Source organism: Lycium barbarum, chromosome 11 (genome assembly GCF_019175385.1).
Source record: "Lycium barbarum isolate Lr01 chromosome 11, ASM1917538v2, whole genome shotgun sequence".
In the NCBI taxonomy this organism is placed as follows: Eukaryota; Viridiplantae; Streptophyta; class Magnoliopsida; order Solanales; family Solanaceae; genus Lycium; species Lycium barbarum.
In genome coordinates, this window is record NC_083347.1 from 80359568 (window position 1) to 80376639 (window position 17072).

A 17072-nucleotide genomic window follows, 5' to 3' on the forward strand; every position below is an offset into this window, starting at 1 on the left:
TCTCATTTCTCAAATTTCTTGGCTTATTAGGACATCTACGCAAATGTTCAAACATAGATGATGTCCCACATTTTCTACCTGATTTGATACGAGCATTACAATACTTACAAATACCATAGCGAATACCATTAACGCTCACCGGTTTAAAATGTTTCCGTGCTTCAGACTTCAATTTCCTTTTTTCAGATTCAGTAGCTTCGTTCATTTGAGAAGACCTTTGGCTCTCACCCTCAATGGGTGGAGGAAGAGTACTGGGAGATGAACAAACCGGATTTTCTTCATTATGAGATTCCATGCTTATCTACAAGTACAAATACATAAACAAAATTGCTAACACAAATTAGTTACATAAAATTCCGTGATAGATTCAAATCAAATAAAGAGAACAAAAACAAGAAATCAAGAACGAAATAGCAGAGCCGAGAGAGGAAGAGAGTTTTAGACATTTACCTTCAGAGAGAGAAACGAGGAAGAGATGTTTTAGGCTTTTAGCAGAGACCTTCGTCCTTTAGAGCGTAAGAGAGGAAGTCGACTCTTAGAGAGAGCTGCAATTGTAATTTTGTAAATATTTTAAGCCCTAACCCACACCCACACCCGCCCCGCATAAAATTATTTTAAAAAAAATTTCGACCCGCCTCGCACCCCCCTAAACTCTCCCCACCCCGCACCCCCCTAAACTCGCCCCACCCCACCCCATTGCCATCCTTATTTCATAGTGCATTTTCAATTTATTGTGTTTGCTTTTAATACCAAAAAAGCCAACTTGGATGTCTATATAGGATTGTTGAGCTTGTCTGAGACATCCAATGGAAGTTATGATGAAGTAGCTTCATGTTCGGTGGCATTTATTTGGTTGTAACTACGGGTGACAAAATTAGCCCATATAAACAAGACCTGCCCAACCCGTCCAAGTTTGGTGGGTCATTGCCCCCCTCCCCCCTTTCCCTTCTTTTTAGTTGGCTCAACCCGTTTTAGCCCAACCCATTTCGGTCCATTTAAAACTTGGGATGATATACAACCCAAATTGACCCATGAGAAACCTTGTCAAAATATCTCTAAAAAAACATTTTTTGTTATTTAATATGTTATATATAGTCATAATAAAGAAAAACATAGTTTTATTAGGTACTTAAAAAATTATAAAAGAACAAACAAAGAAATTAAAACTTAGTAAGAATTGGAAGGGTTGGGTTATGACCCGCTTTTTAGCCCATTTTAGCCCAACCCATTTCAGTCCAACTAACTTTGCAAATTTATTAACTCAGCCCATTTTGACCAAACAAAATTCAGCCCAACTCGCCCATTTGACACCCCTAGTTGTAATTGTGTCTTGTACTATTGCTTGTTTGGGTTGCTTAGAACTACTCTACTAGAAGGTCTATACCTTATTCTTCTTTATTTAATTATTGAAATACTATGAAGTAAAGGATCCAACTTCATACTCATTGAGTCATTGTTATCACGAGGTGAATTGTAGAACATGAAATAGCTGTGTTCTCTTATCAACCTATAGGCTGACATATTTTATGATATAAGGCTGAAAGATTTATATCCAAATCAAGTACATCTGCATTAGCAATCTAAACAAAAAGAGAGAACTGTTCTATGCATATTAATTTATTTTCTTTGGCATGAAAAAGCAAGAATTGACTTCGTTGAATGGCAAGGTTGAATAAGATATATCTCCATGTAAGGATTTTAGGTAACTTAATGTTGCCCTTGGAAAAGAGTGATTAACTAAGAAAATTATCTTATGAAATAATTAAATGTGCAACTATGGAACTAATGAAGATGAGAGTAACAGCTAATTCCTATCATCTTCTCAATAATTTAGAGCCCGTTTAGATTGACTTATAAGTTGCTTATAAGCTGTTTTCAGCTTTTTTGAGTGTTTGACTGGTCAACTTAAAGTCATTTTGTGCTTAAAATAAGCTCAAAAAAATAATTGGGCCCATTTGACTTAGCTTATCTAAAGCAGCTTATAAGCCAAAAAAAAAAAGTTAGACTACCCCAACTTATTTTTTTTAGCTTATAAGCTGTTTGAAGCTTATAAGCGTAAGCTCATCCAAACAGGCTCTTAATGACTAGCTTTGGCTTTGCTTTGGATTAGATGATACGAGCTAGTAGTTGGACATTTACTTTGAGATAGAGGGAATATCTAGGTGGCGTTTGTTTGAAGAATTGAGCTGGAAACTCAGTTTTCAAAATTTTCAAGATGTGTTTGTTTGAGCTGTTTTTGCCCAAAAAAAAGTGGACTATTTGAAAATAATTCAACTCAAAATTGATTTTTTGAAAAGAAATTGAAGAACTGAGTATTAGAGTTTCTGAATGATTTGAATAACAGTGTCAAATTTTCTTAAAACGTTATTATTATTTTTTCAGCAAAAACAGTTCATCCAAACACTTCTGGAAAAATTGATAGACCAGAGTTTCAAACTGAGTTCTTCAATTTTTCAAAAAAAACACTGTACAGCCTGACACGCAGATAATGTTTTGAAATCTCTATTTTCATTATGAAATGTGAAATCTATAGTCAATTCTTTTGTTGCGTGAAATAGTATGAAAATAAAAGCTGAAAGATTATGTTCTTTACTTTATTGTAACGGTTAATATCCTTTGTTCTGACCCTTATCTCACATAATCACTTTCAGGGATGATCGTTACATCAGCACTTATAATATGGAAAGCATTGATGTGTGTAACTGGGAGCGAATCACCTGTGGTGGTTGTGCTTTCTGAAAGTATGGAACCTGGCTTTAAAAGGGTGAGCTAAAGAAACTTGTTCTCAATTCTTTACCAGAGGTTAAAACACTATTATCAAAAGCGAAAAGCGCAAAAAGCTTTAAGGTTCATTGGGGCTTTAAGCGCAAAGTGCAAATGAAGCGTGAGCTTTTGTGAAGAAAGGCGCAATTTTTTTTAAAAAAAATACAAATAAATATGTCTAGCCCAAGCCTAATAATTATAAGCATGACTAACAAATATACGGACAAAAAAATTAATTTTTCTTTTACGATAAAGTGTTTAGTGTCGCATCATCAGAAAAAGCTCATTCCCAAGGAAAAGTTTGTCTTTGACCTTGATGACGACATTGAAGCGCACAATAAGTGAAGCGAACCCTCAACAAGTTTTGAGCCTCGCTTCAGGGCTTAAGCACACCTTTGACAACACTGGGTTAAAAGACTAGAGGAAATTAAGATATGAAACTAAGAAAGGGAGTCAAAAGATGATTAAAAAAAGGTTGCGGTTTAACTATCTGGTATATCACCTAAATATGCACGATTTATGCCAGTATATCTTCCCATGGACATAGACTTCATGGTTTCAGTAGCAACTTGTTATTTGAAATAAATAATGAGCGTTCCTATATATAAATCTGTGCAACGGACACCTTTCATGTGTCATTGACAGTATGTTCTTGGAGTCTTACTGTCAAGGAACCTCAACTGAGAACTCTCCTGAATTCTTTTTCTTTTCTTTTGCACTTTCAGTGAGAAGTGGAGTGTTAGTTTTTCTTTCGACTTTATATTACTGAAAGCATCGTCTACTTTCTTGCAGGGTGACATTCTTTTCTTGCATATGAGTAAGGATCCTATTCGTGCCGGAGAAATTGTTGTGTTTAATGTTGACGTAAGTAGTGCTTACCATCATCCTCTGTTTAATCTGTTTTCTGCTTCAGTTACTTTGGCTTTGAGAAGATTAACATACACGATAAACAATATTTTCTTTGTATTCTGAACTTTGCCAATGATTTGAGAATTATTTATGTTTCCGTAGAGACAACTTGGAACCCTGTCAACAATTCTATTTTGTCCACACCAACAGGAGAGGGCACAGAATAAAATTTGATAAAATTGGTCTTGATGTACAGTATGTTGATTTGTGTGAACCGCCTTGTACAAAGGTTTAGTTTATTAGAGGGGGACATATTTATGTATTCATTTAGATATGTGTCATAATGTTTTTCTGGGTGTGAGACTTTAATGCAGGAGCTAAGTTTTGTTATGAGGTCATGTTAAATTGAGGGAACCACCTCATCTAATAGCCTAACTAATGGGAGATCTTTATTTATTCCATTTTAGATGTGCTAGGATGCACTATGAAATAAGTTAATGAAATCAACATTGAAATCTTTGTCGGGGAATTGGATGGATGGAAAATTAGGAATCTGATGCTAGGAAGAAATGATCATTAAATAGGATGTGATAGGCCTAAATCAATGTAGATAATAAAAAATTGACAACTAGTGTTTAAAAAGTTTCCAATGACGATGATTAATTCTACTATTATACTAGTTATAAAACCCTGTGCGTTGCATGGATCCAAACGCAGGTAAAAATGTTGAAATTAATGGTTAATTCTTTTATGAATTTTGAATTGAAATGAATACTTATGAGTTTTTTAAAAAAATATCAAACAAATAACAACATACCCAGTGTAATCCCACAAGTGGGGTCTGAAGAGGGTAGGATGTACGCAGACCATACTCTTACTCTTGTGGGATAGAGAGGTTGTTTCCGATAGACCCTCGGCTCAAAAGAATTCCAGGGTTTTGAAATATCAAACACTGGGATATTAACTCAAACTATTTCTTGTTTCTTTTTCTATATTCCTATCAAATATTCATGAAAATATCAACTCTATATAGATGACTAAATGGATACATGAGAATAACTGATGAGCATGAAAAAAGTAGACCCAAAACTGTAAACAATCTTTACAGATGTCAAATCAAGTCGATGAGAAGTGATAATGCTTCCATAAATACAAGCACGTGGTTATCAAGGAAGCCAAATAAGTGAATCATAAATGAAAAAGTAAAGTGGGCTCCGCAACCTCCGAAAAGCTGCACATGTTTACAGGTAACATGGAAGGAATAAAACTAACATGGACTAACCATTTTGTCCAATAAAGGAAAGATACAAGCATAAAGCAGTCCAATACAACACTTTAAAGGCACTAAAATAAAAAAACGGAAAAGGTTCAAAAATACGCTTAACGTATGAAAAATGACTCACAAGTACCCTCCATCCATCTATTGGTCCAAAAATAACCCTTCATTCACCTATTTGGTCCAAAAATATCCCAACCTATTTTTTTGGCTCAAGAATACCCCTCAAACGAAAAAAAATAATTATTTTCCTATTTCGTTTTTATATAAACATGAAATACAAAAAATATATATACATTTATCCTATTTCATTAGTATATGAAATATATATATATTATTCCTATTTCATTTTTATATAAACGAAATGAAAATAAAATTATTTTCCTATTTTTTTATATAAACAAAATACAAAAAAAAAATTACTATTTCGTAGATATACCAACGAAATGCAATATATATATATATATATATATATATATATATTTTCCAATTTCGTTTTTATATGAACGAAATTATTATTTTTTTATCCTATTTCGTTTTTTAATACACGAAATGAAAAAAAAATTATAATTTCCTATTTCGTTTTTTTATTCACGAAATGCAAAAAAAAAAAAAAAAAAAAAAAATCAGTTTCGTTCATATTTGTTGATTAATTCATGAAATACAAAACAAAAAAAGAATTGTTGCATTTCGTTGATTAACTGACGAAATGCAAAAAAAAATATATGTGTCCAAAAAAAATTTAGATTAAATGGGTGGGGTTTAATTTTTAAATTAAATAATATATGTGTCCAATCAAAACAAGTCACGTGACATTTTAAAATTGAAAAAATACCATCAAAATTAGGGTGTTAGTTTGAGGGGTATTCTTGAGCCAAAAAAATAGGTTGGGGTATTTTTGGACCAAATAGGTGGATGGAGGGTATTTTTAGACCAATAGATGAATGAAGGGTATTTGTGAGTCATTTCCCATACGTTAGGAGTATTTTTGGACTTTTTCCGATAAAAAAATAAGGAAAATACCCTTGAGAGCTGCAAGCAGATATGTTGACGAACAACAATAGGCTACAAGCCTCTTATAGTATAGTAGTAAAATAAGAGGGAGTTAAGCACCTGACCGTCAACATGTCTGCTTGCACTTCAAGGGTGTATTCAGTATTTTCTGGTTTTACTTGCTTTAAAAGTATTGTCTTTCACTGCTTTAGACGTGTGGAAATAGTCTATGTTAGCTGAAAACATGTACAACTTTTTTGAGGTTATGGGGTTCATTTAACTTTTCCATCTACTGGTTGACTTATTTGTTTTTCTTGATAGTCACGTGGTTATATTTACCTGGATGGATTATCACTTCTCGTTGATTTGATTTGGCATCTATGAAAATTAGGTTTGGGGTCTACTTTTCTCATGTCGATCTTTTATTCTCATATCCATTTACTATATATATAAGTTGATATTCAAATGCTTGGTAGACATATAGAGAAAATAACAGAGAACAGTTGAGTGAATATTGCAATGTTTGATATTTTAAAAAGAAACTAATGTAACATAAGTAATACACCATCATAAAAACGTTTTCCAATGTATTAATAATCCATTTTTAATTTTAATTCATTAGTAATTGTTGAAGAGTTAAATGAAAAAAGTCTCACATCGGTTGTTACTGAGATGAGTGGTCTCCTTATATGGACTTGGTCAATTCTCCCTCATGAGCTAGCTTTTGGGGCTGAAGTTAGGCTCAAGATTCATTTCTTTACATGGTATCAGAGCAGGACTCATCTCACCAGATGTTGGGCCCCCATATTAAATTGCACATGCTTCAAGCTACAAAAAGTTTCACATCGGTGATTAATGAGATGAGTGGTCTCCTTGTATGGAGTTGGTCAATCCTCCCCTTATGAGCTAGCTTTTGGGGGTTGAGTGGCCAAGATCCAATTCTTTACAATAATAATACAAAAATACTTTATTATTTTGTAAAATTTATATAAAGTAATTTCACGCTTTCTAATAGCATTGTGTCAATTTTATCTTAAAATTTGAAAAGTACCTATATATTAATTAGTGTTTTGGGAGTTTTAGATTAATATAAAAAAGTTATCATAATTAGATTTTGGTACTATCTTTAAAATAGCTGAAAATATTAATAAAGTAGAAATATACTCCCTCTGTCCCAAAAAGATTGTCTTAGTTTGATTTGACACGGAATTTAAGAAATAAAGACTTAGTTTGACTTGACACAGAGTTTAAGAAATAAAGAAAGAATATTGAAATGTGTGGTCCAAAACAAGCCCTAGATATTTGGGTGGCTGTCCCTCCGTTCACTTTTACTTGTCTACTTTTGACTTTTCACGTTGTTTAAAAAGTAATAATAAAGTGTGTATTTTACCATGATGCCCATATTAATTGTATTGGATTTGAAAAATGATTTGGAATGAGTAATTAATGCTAAGAGTAAAATAGGAAAAAAAAATTGTCTTATCTTGATATGTGGAAAATGACAAGTAAAAATGAAAATCTATTTTAGAAATAGTGGACAAGTAAAAGTGAACGGAGGGAGTATCTCATACAGTTAAATTGTTTCTAAATATAAAAATGTGTCAATCTTTTTGAGACAAACTAATAAGGAAAGTAAGACAATTTTTTTGGGACGGAGGGAATATGTTTTTTAAAGGATAACCCAATTAATTTTAAGTATATGTAAGAGAACCTATCACATGCAAACATTACCTAAAAGATTTTAAAATCACACACTTGAGATTTAACCTTCTATAATACTAAATAAAGATTTATCTTATATTATCATCCAAATTCATACAAAAAGTTAATCACCGATTTCAACATTTTCACCTGCGTTAGGCCTATGCATAACACAGGGTTTTATATCTAGTTTAGTACTAAAAGGGAGATGGGAGAGATGTTAGCGGAAGAAATGAACAAAAAGGAGAGAGAAATTTAAGAGGTGGGAGAGAATACCATAAGGAGATCAATTCATAAAGTGTTTATTTGTCAACAATCGTTCAAGTTGCTTTTTAGAACAAAATGCACAAGGATTCAATTTATAGAAATAGAACCCTAAGTATGATATAACTCTTGAAACAATGGCCTCAATCTCCCATCAACCCCTCCAAAAAATAAAATAAAAAGAAAGGAAAAAAGGGAAGAAGAAAAAAAGGGACTCGAACTCTAACTAGATTACAAACTTTCTCTAACTTTTAATAGTACCAGTTTCCAAAAAAAAAAAAAAAAAAAAGACCTCTTAACTAATAGATAAGACAGAACTTAGAAGTGGAGGATCATCAAACATGGGTCATTCTTTTACTAAACACAACTGTAGTGATGTAGTCCAATATTGATCCAAGGAAACAAAATGGTTCACTGAATAGGCCCCATTTAGTTTTGCACATAAGTGCTTTCTATTTCATTAATTGGACTTCAATTTGTCAAAGTCATCTAGCTGAAATCTTTGCTGTCATTTATATGGTCTTTGAAATTTACTTCTGCTGTTTTTTGTTGCACAGGGACGTGATATTCCAATTGTTCATCGAGTAATAAAGGTACGTCGGGTAGTATTATGTCTATACAAAATATTCTTTCATCTGGTTGTGCTTGATTATAGGAACATGGTTGCCTGCATCATATTTTTCTGGGCACTGATAATGAAACAAAGAATGTGCAAATGGCTATCAAACTTTGACAAGGAAAAGAGGAATATAAGGGACTGATAATATGAAGTGGTTTCTGAAGTGAATCAAGTTATAGATGACCCTCTTTCCTTAACTAGACTAGGGTAAGTAACCAATCCAAGTAAGGGGGGGGGGGGGGGGGGGGTTAGGCCCTGGCTGGTGATTTGTCCTTCCTTCATAATTGAGAGAGGTGCATATGTAAAAAGTACCGGTAATGAGTCTAACCAGAGAACAGACTATAGCATTTGACAAATATTAATATCAGAGTAGCACTTTGTTGTATTTACTTCGCAACCCAACCCCCTGAAGGAAAAGGGAACGGGAATTAAAATATTGTTGAATCATGTTGACTAGAAAGTATTTCCTGTACATAACTAGTTTTGGTTGTGCGCTGCATTGGTCTTCCTCTTGGGTAAACTAAAATACCATTATTCTTATGTGTTTCCGCTTATAGGTTCACGAGCGCCAAGACACTGGAGAAGTTGATGTCCTTACAAAAGGTAATTTTATGATGCATATTAGGTAGTGGTCAAGGACGTATTGGATGGATCTCTCTCTCCGTCGAGGAATCAGTTATCATAAATTTATTACAATGCAATAGGTGCACATCAATCACTTCATAGTTTTCCAACTAATGAAAGAGTTCACTTCAGAGAGTGATCAAATGAAAGGGCCTTCTGTTACTTTGCTTGTCACCTAATAATTGTTAAGCAAGGTTTTGTGGTTCTTAGTCCTCAACGAAGACTATTATAATTTTGCTTGTTTATGATTCGTATCTTTAGGAGACAACAACCCTGCTGACGACAGACCTCTCTATGCCCACCGTCAACGCTGGCTGTAGCGTCATCACATCATGGGGAGAGCTGTTGGGTGAGTTGACCATTAGATAAACTCTTCAGATGTTTCCTTTCTCTTTTGTTGATGTCTGTGCGTAAGAGACCTATCAGCAATTTTTTGGTCGAGGTCTTTTAGTGGTGTTGCCTTGGCCGCTCATTCCCTTCTATGTGTTATCTTATTTGAATGTGTACCCCTTCCCTTTGGTTCTACATGATGCAATATCGCAAACTCCAACAACTAATCCATCATAAGTTTGTAGAATTCATATTGTTATTCGTTTAACTTGTGAAGTTTTCTCCCTTAAAATAAACGTTGCGCAGAAGCTTATCATTATTTCTGCCATTAATCCCATGCTAGGCAAGTTCAACTAATCTGTTGTCACTTGAGAAAGGATTGAAGTAGTACCTCACTCTTCTCTTCTTCTTTTTTTTTTCTTCCTTTTTTTGATCATGTGTCCCTTGTATGCTGAACCACCTGCATGTCAATTTCAGGTTCTTGCCTTATGTTGGGTGGGTAACTATAATCATGACTGAAAAGCCAATTATCAAGGTTTGTTATGAATCAAACTTCTAATTCTGATTTCACTTTATGCAATAATGTGAGTCTTATAAGGTTGACTAGCTAGGAGCAATGAAATCCTAATATTTGGCTCTTTTTCTCTTCCTGCTTATGCAGTATATATTGATAGGTGCATTGGGATTGTTGGTCATCACATCAAAAGATTAGTGGACCGTGGCTTCACATCACGGGCACAAAATGATAGCTTGAAATTAATAGACTAGTTGGCATCCTTTATAATCAGTCTTGGCACCCCATGGATGATGCTAAAAACAGTGAAAGAGTTGATCTTCAGTTGGAAGAGCGGGAGAAGGAGGAGAAGATGCATAGCATGGAATATGGTTCCACTTGCATTTGTGAGAGTTTGTTTGGAGAGAGAGAGAAATTGTCACGACCCAACCCCGTAGGCCGTGACTAGTGCCCGATCTGGGCACCCAAACACATCTATCAAATGCTATCTCAAATTTTATCAAACGCATTCAAGTATATAGCAGAAGCCGACAAGGCTATATTTCAAATTTAGATAATTTCCAGAAAAATTTCGGCAGAGTTTCCTTTGTTTTACGGACTATCCAATATACCCTGCGCACAGAAAATACCAACAAAGACCACACAGGGCCAACAAAGCAGCATTTAAACATATGCGGACCGGCCGCCGCGGCGAATGGGATCGCCCAAACACAACATATACACGCATTCATACAGGAAGACCCCCAACCCACAAACATGTCCACAGACCTCTAAACAGACCGACAGAATCATATGACGGGACAGGGCCCCGTCGTACCCCTAAGTGACGTACATTTATACAATAGCAGGAGACTGTACCAAAAATATAGGCTCCGGATAAGAGAGCGCCTCAGAATAGCAGAATAAGATCCTAAGCGGGCGGATCAGCGAACCTGTCGTATGTACCTTCGCGGCATGAAAACACAGCCCCCCCCAAAAAAAAGGGGGTCAGTACGAAATATGTACTGAATATGTAAAGCCTGAAGTAGAGAAACCAAAATCATAACCGGAAACAGAACGAACAGAAAGGAATGCAAAAATCCAGAATACCAAATGCATATTTCAAAACATAAGGAATGTGTACAGAAACATATGTCATATCATGTCCGGCCCCCGCCAAGGGACTCGGTAGACAGAACGTGGTCACCCTCCCGACGCTGGTGCCACAACACATAAGGATCAGAATAGGGGATAACCCCATAACATAGCATGTCATGTCAAATGGCCATATCGGATCATATCATATCATATCAAAATAGTGTACATGGCACAACATACTCCACAACCCATGTACACGTATACCTGCCCCCTCACCATCGAGGCACGGCGAACAATGCAGAGGAATACGCTTGACAACATATCCTGGCCCGGGCTCAGTGTGGGAAACATTGGGGCATCCACGAATAGAGTAGTGAGAAACTAAATGCAGTTAAAATATCATAAATATTTTCAGAGACTCGATGAGGCATATCAATGACAAACCAATTCAATGAAGTCAGACGGGATCATAATAAGTGAGTTTCGGATGTCATAATGAGTTACAGAAGCATAACCTTTCTGAAGTCGTTCCGAGTGCCAAAACAATTTATAAGACTTAATGAATTATTTAAAACAATTTTTGTTTAGTAGTTAAAAGAGTAGTCAGAACATTTCTTTCCAAAAACTGCTCGAAAACGAGTCTTAAGTACAATAAGGGTAAAACCGGGACTAGTGGGCCCACCTTGGGACAAGCAAGGCGGTGGGCTCAAATTACGCATTTTAGGCTTATGGGGTCACCTACGAAGGTTCTACAGACATTCTATAACTTTTCATAAAGTTTGGGGAAGGTTTGCATAAATTTTCAAGAAAGCATACAAAAAGGGTTCAATTCTATTGAATGAAAGAGGGATATTTTCAAATGCGGATTCCGATGAGCAGAATATTTTCCGAGGCTCGAATCCGATCCCAGTACACCTAGGACATGCCAAAAGAAGAAAAGGGATAGCTTTACATACCTGTCGACGATTATCCGTGAATCCCTTTTGCCTCGTTGCTCTTTTCGCCTATTTATATAAAAGTGACGTTATCGTTAGTAACTATATTTCCTAGTTCGCCACTCTGTAGTTCATTCTTCTATAGGACCTACATTCCCGTCTATATATATGTTCTCACTTAAGTATTCTATTATCTAGCATTTTGGCGAAAATTCGGCAGCACTTCCCCTTATAGGTTCACCTATCCAAATTTCCAATTGTGTTCCCGTAGACACAGAAATACCAGCAACAATACATGGGCACACTTATACTTTCAATTCCTTCAATCCAATAAAAAAAAGCGACAATATGATCGTATCAACACAATTCCAACTTTAACTTTCCAATCTTTTCGCCATATAGTTCGGGACAACAACAACTATAATTCTACTGAAAATTAACTATCATGCTTGATCAAAAATAACTCCTGCTCACGGCCCAAAACAGCAACATAACATTACCATTTACAATTTCTTGTGATCAACACTTATCTATCAAGTTTACAAAAATCGCAATAACTTGCAATTGTCCAACTCCAACCAAACAACAATAACATGTTTAGCAACATTGTCTATATAACCGCAAGAGACTATATTAATAGCATACTAACTCCTACAACAGCCCATAACGACTTCAACTCCACTTTTTAACCATCGATGTCTTCATTCTTATTTTAGAACCCATGACAACAACAATCAACATTCAAACTAAATTAGCCCATCCATTTACATAAAACAGTCCACGGTTGGACTGTTTTTCCCACTTCCATATATATCATTTCTCTTACATCTTAACTCACATATTTAAAATGCAAACAATACACCACAATGTCCATAACAATCAACAACTAAAGTATCACATGAAACAGTCCATTAACTCCTTAAATCAACTCCTACACGGCTTCAACACAACCACATACAAAATTCCATAATTTTCATTCCTTTCAAACACACTACATCATTCAAACCATCCTTAATACATGTACAAGAAATTCAAACATTACTTCACATAAGCCCTTCACACGGCTAACTTTAAATTTCAACAACAACATTCAATACCAACATGCACCATTTTATACATATTCACAATGCATCCAACTCATTCTAAATGTAAAAGAAAATAACCAATTCTTACCTTGGATACTTGGCTCCAATTTGTGTCTTAAATCTTTATACTTGTTCTTGCTTCTCCACCTCTATCTCCTTGTCTTTTCCTTAGAATTTTTACTAAGCAACAAAATAGATTTTTTTTTTTTTTTTTTTTTAAGCCCCAATCTAGCCGTGAGCAGCCATGGGCATTTTTTTTTTCTTGCTCTTGAGCTTTGTGTACCAACAAATGGCTTGCAAATGGTCATTTGCACTACATCCCATTAAATATATATATATATCCCATATTGCTACACGTATTCCCCCTTTTGATGACTCACTTTTGCACCTTTTTTTGTTAATTTCCAGATTTTGATTCCTTTTTTTTTTTCGGGTGGGGCCCACATGGCCCCTTAAGCTTAATTAATTAATGAAGTGATTTAAATTTTAATCCCACTTAATAATCTAATCATAGTTAATTTACCCCTAATCTCCAATAATATCTTTATACCAATAAAATTCATACACAATTTATGTTTTAATTAAAATTGAAAATTAACGATTTCTATTTCGTATCCGAAAATAATTTCGCCTTTAACTTGAGTCGATTTGCTTGCGGATAATTCGTCATATAAATGTACGGGGTATAACATCCTCCCCCCCTTTAGAACATTCGTCCTCGAATGTCAAATTAATCTTATAGGGTCTTGTAAGCATTTTGGGGAAAATATATCACAAAGTAGAGGCTAGACCTGTCAATACACTTATATTTCGAAAAAAGACATTAGTATACCTGTATCCGCGTTTGGTAGCGCCTCCGGGTCCTGTCGACTAGTCAAGGCATAGATGCGGTTCGAAGGACCGCTTGAACTGGGACCTCCGCCACGACCTCTGCCGCGGCCTGCTGATGTCGACGTACCCTGCCCCGCAGGGCGTATGGCTATCGAAGGAGACGATGACCCAGCGACTGACCCGGTAGGCTGCGCTGCACCTCCCAAATTACCCTTATACGGGCACTCTCTCACAGTATGGCCCTGGCGGCCACAAGAATAACAAGCACCTGTAGCACGGTAGCACTCTCCAGGGTGGTATCTCCCACAGTAAGAACACTGAGGCCTGGGTGGCCTCGTCTGACCGGAACTCCTGTCTACCCGCAAACCTGAAACCCCGGAGCTCTGGCCTGCTCCTAAATACCCTGGGCTATCAAATCTCCTGCCTGAGAACTGCGGAGGTGTGCTCTGTGCCGGCTGGGAAGAATGCCAGCTAGACTGCTGCTGCGGCTGAGGCTGTCTGCCTCGGGAATCTCCAGAATATCCTGCAGACCTGGCCCTCTTGGGCGGCCTCCTGTCCCGATCTCTGCTGGAATAATCGTCCCTGTGTCGGTCCTCCATACCCAGAGCATAGGCCTGTAGTCGGGCGATATCCATATCTGTCTGCAATGCCACCGCCATACAGCCATCAATCAAATAACGGTCTAACCCCATCACGTATCTGTGCATCCGATCGGCCATGTCTGCTACTATGGCAGGTGCATACCGGGCCAGAGAATCAAACTCCAAATTATACTCACGAACACTCCAACCCCTCTGCTGCAGATGCAAAAATCGATCAACCCGCGCCGGCCGTAACTCTGGGGGCAAAAAGTGGCGGGTAAACGCATCCACGAACTCGTCCCAAGTAGCTGGGGAAGCACCCTCACCCCTGGATAGCTCCCAGGACTCATACCAGTGAGCAGCAACATCCCGTAGTCTGTGCGAGGCCAACTCAACAGACTCAGTCTCTGAAGCCCTGACCAAGTCTAGTGAGCGCCGCATCCCCCGAATAAAGTCATGGGGGTCCTCGTCGGGCTTAGACCCAAAAAACTCTGGGGGGCCACATAATAGGAACTCTCGAACCCTCAGGCTGTCACGCCTGTCATCATCATCATCATCCCTCCGCCCGCGTCTGCGAGCCTGCCCCGCTACCAGTCGAGTCAATAGCTGAACTGCCTCTCGCAGGGTACCATCATCTGCCCCTGGCTGGGGAACTAGAGGCGCGGCCGTTGGAGCCTCTGGAGCTAATGGTGTAGCCGCCCCTCGACCCCTAGTGGCAGCGACTGGTGCTCCAGACTCCTCTGATGATGAAGACGTAGTAGAGTCTGCTGGCTGGGACGCAATATCACGCATCATCTGAGCAAGGGTCCGAGTACCCTTCTGAGCCCGACTGGTCTCTCCTACCACGCCCTTTTTCTTCTGGGCGACCGTCGCCTTTTTCGGAGGCATCACTGAAAGAAAAGCAACAACGGATCACAACAGAATCATCCTAATAGCATAGCTCTATCGCACGATCTAAGATTCAAAGGAAGGAAACACCCTAAATGTCCTGCAGCCTCCTGTTTATAGATGTGGTGCACAACACACCGATAAACAAGACTCTACGAGACACGGTCTGTAGACATTCCGAGGACAAACCGCTCTGATACCACTTTTGTCACGACCCAACCCCGTAGGCCGTGACTAGTGCCCGATCTGGGCACCCAAACACATCTATCAAATGCTATCTCAAAGTTTATCAAACGCATTCAAGTATATAGCAGAAGCCGACAAGGCTATATTTCAAATTTAGATAATTTCCAGAAAAATTTCGGCAGAGTTTTCTTTGTTTTACGGACTATCCAATATACCCTGCGCACAGAAAATACCAACAAAGACCACACAGGGCCAACAAAGCAGCATTTAAACATATGCGGACCGGCCGCCGCGGCGAATGGGATCGCCCAAACACAACATATACACGCATTCATACAGGAAGACCCCCAACCCACAAACATGTCCACAGACCTCTAAACAGACCGACAGAATCATATGACGGGACAGGGCCCCGTCGTACCCCTAAGTGACGTACATTTATACAATAGCAGGAGACTGTACCAAAAATATAGGCTCCGGATAAGAGAGCGCCTCAGAATAGCAGAATAAGATCCTAAGCGGGCGGATCAGCGAACCTGTCGTATGTACCTGCGCGGCATGAAAACACAGCCCCCCCCAAAAAAAAGGGGGTCAGTACGAAATATGTACTGAATATGTAAAGCCTGAAGTAGAGAAACCAAAATCATAACCGGAAACAGAACGAACAGAAAGGAATGCAAAAATCCAGAATACCAAATGCATATTTCAAAACATAAGGAATGTGTACAGAAACATATGTCATATCATGTCCGGCCCCCGCCAAGGGACTCGGTAGACAGAACGTGGTCACCCTCCCGACGCTGGTGCCACAACACATAAGGATCAGAATAGGGGATAACCTCATAACATAGCATGTCATGTCAAATGGCCATATCGGATCATATCATATCATATCAAAATAGTGTACATGGCACAACATACTCCACAACCCATGTACACGTATACCTGCCCCCTCACCATCGAGGCACGGCGAACAATGCAGAGGAATACGCTTGACAACATATCCTGGCCCGGGCTCAGTGTGGGAAACATTGGGGCATCCACGAATAGAGTAGTGAGAAACTAAATGCAGTTAAAATATCATAAATATTTTCAGAGACTCGATGAGGCATATCAATGACAAACCAATTCAATGAAGTCAGACGGGATCATAATAAGTGAGTTTCGGATGTCATAATGAATTACAGAAGCATAACCTTTCTGAAGTCGTTCCGAGTGCCAAAACAATTTATAAGACTTAATGAATTATTTAAAACAATTTTTGTTTAGTAGTTAAAAGAGTAGTCAGAACATTTCTTTCCAAAAACTGCTCGAAAACGAGTCTTAAGTACAATAAGGGTAAAACCGGGACTAGTGGGCCCACCTTGGGACAAGCAAGGCGGTGGGCTCAAATTACGCATTTTAGGCTTATGGGGTCACCTACGAAGGTTCTACAGACATTCTATAACTTTTCATAAAGTTTGGGGAAGGTTTGCATAAATTTTCAAGAAAGCATACAAAAAGGGTTCAATTCTATTGAATGAAAGAGGGATATTTTCAAATGCGGATTCCGATGA

The 17072-nt window shown here is 37.7% G+C and overlaps 1 pseudogene; it reads left to right on the forward strand.

Annotated features, from left to right (window-relative positions):
* The first annotated feature begins 2653 nt into the window (after positions 1-2653).
* LOC132620332 (uncharacterized) lies at positions 2654-10729 on the forward strand (annotated as a pseudogene).
* The last annotated feature ends 6343 nt before the right edge of the window (positions 10730-17072 follow it).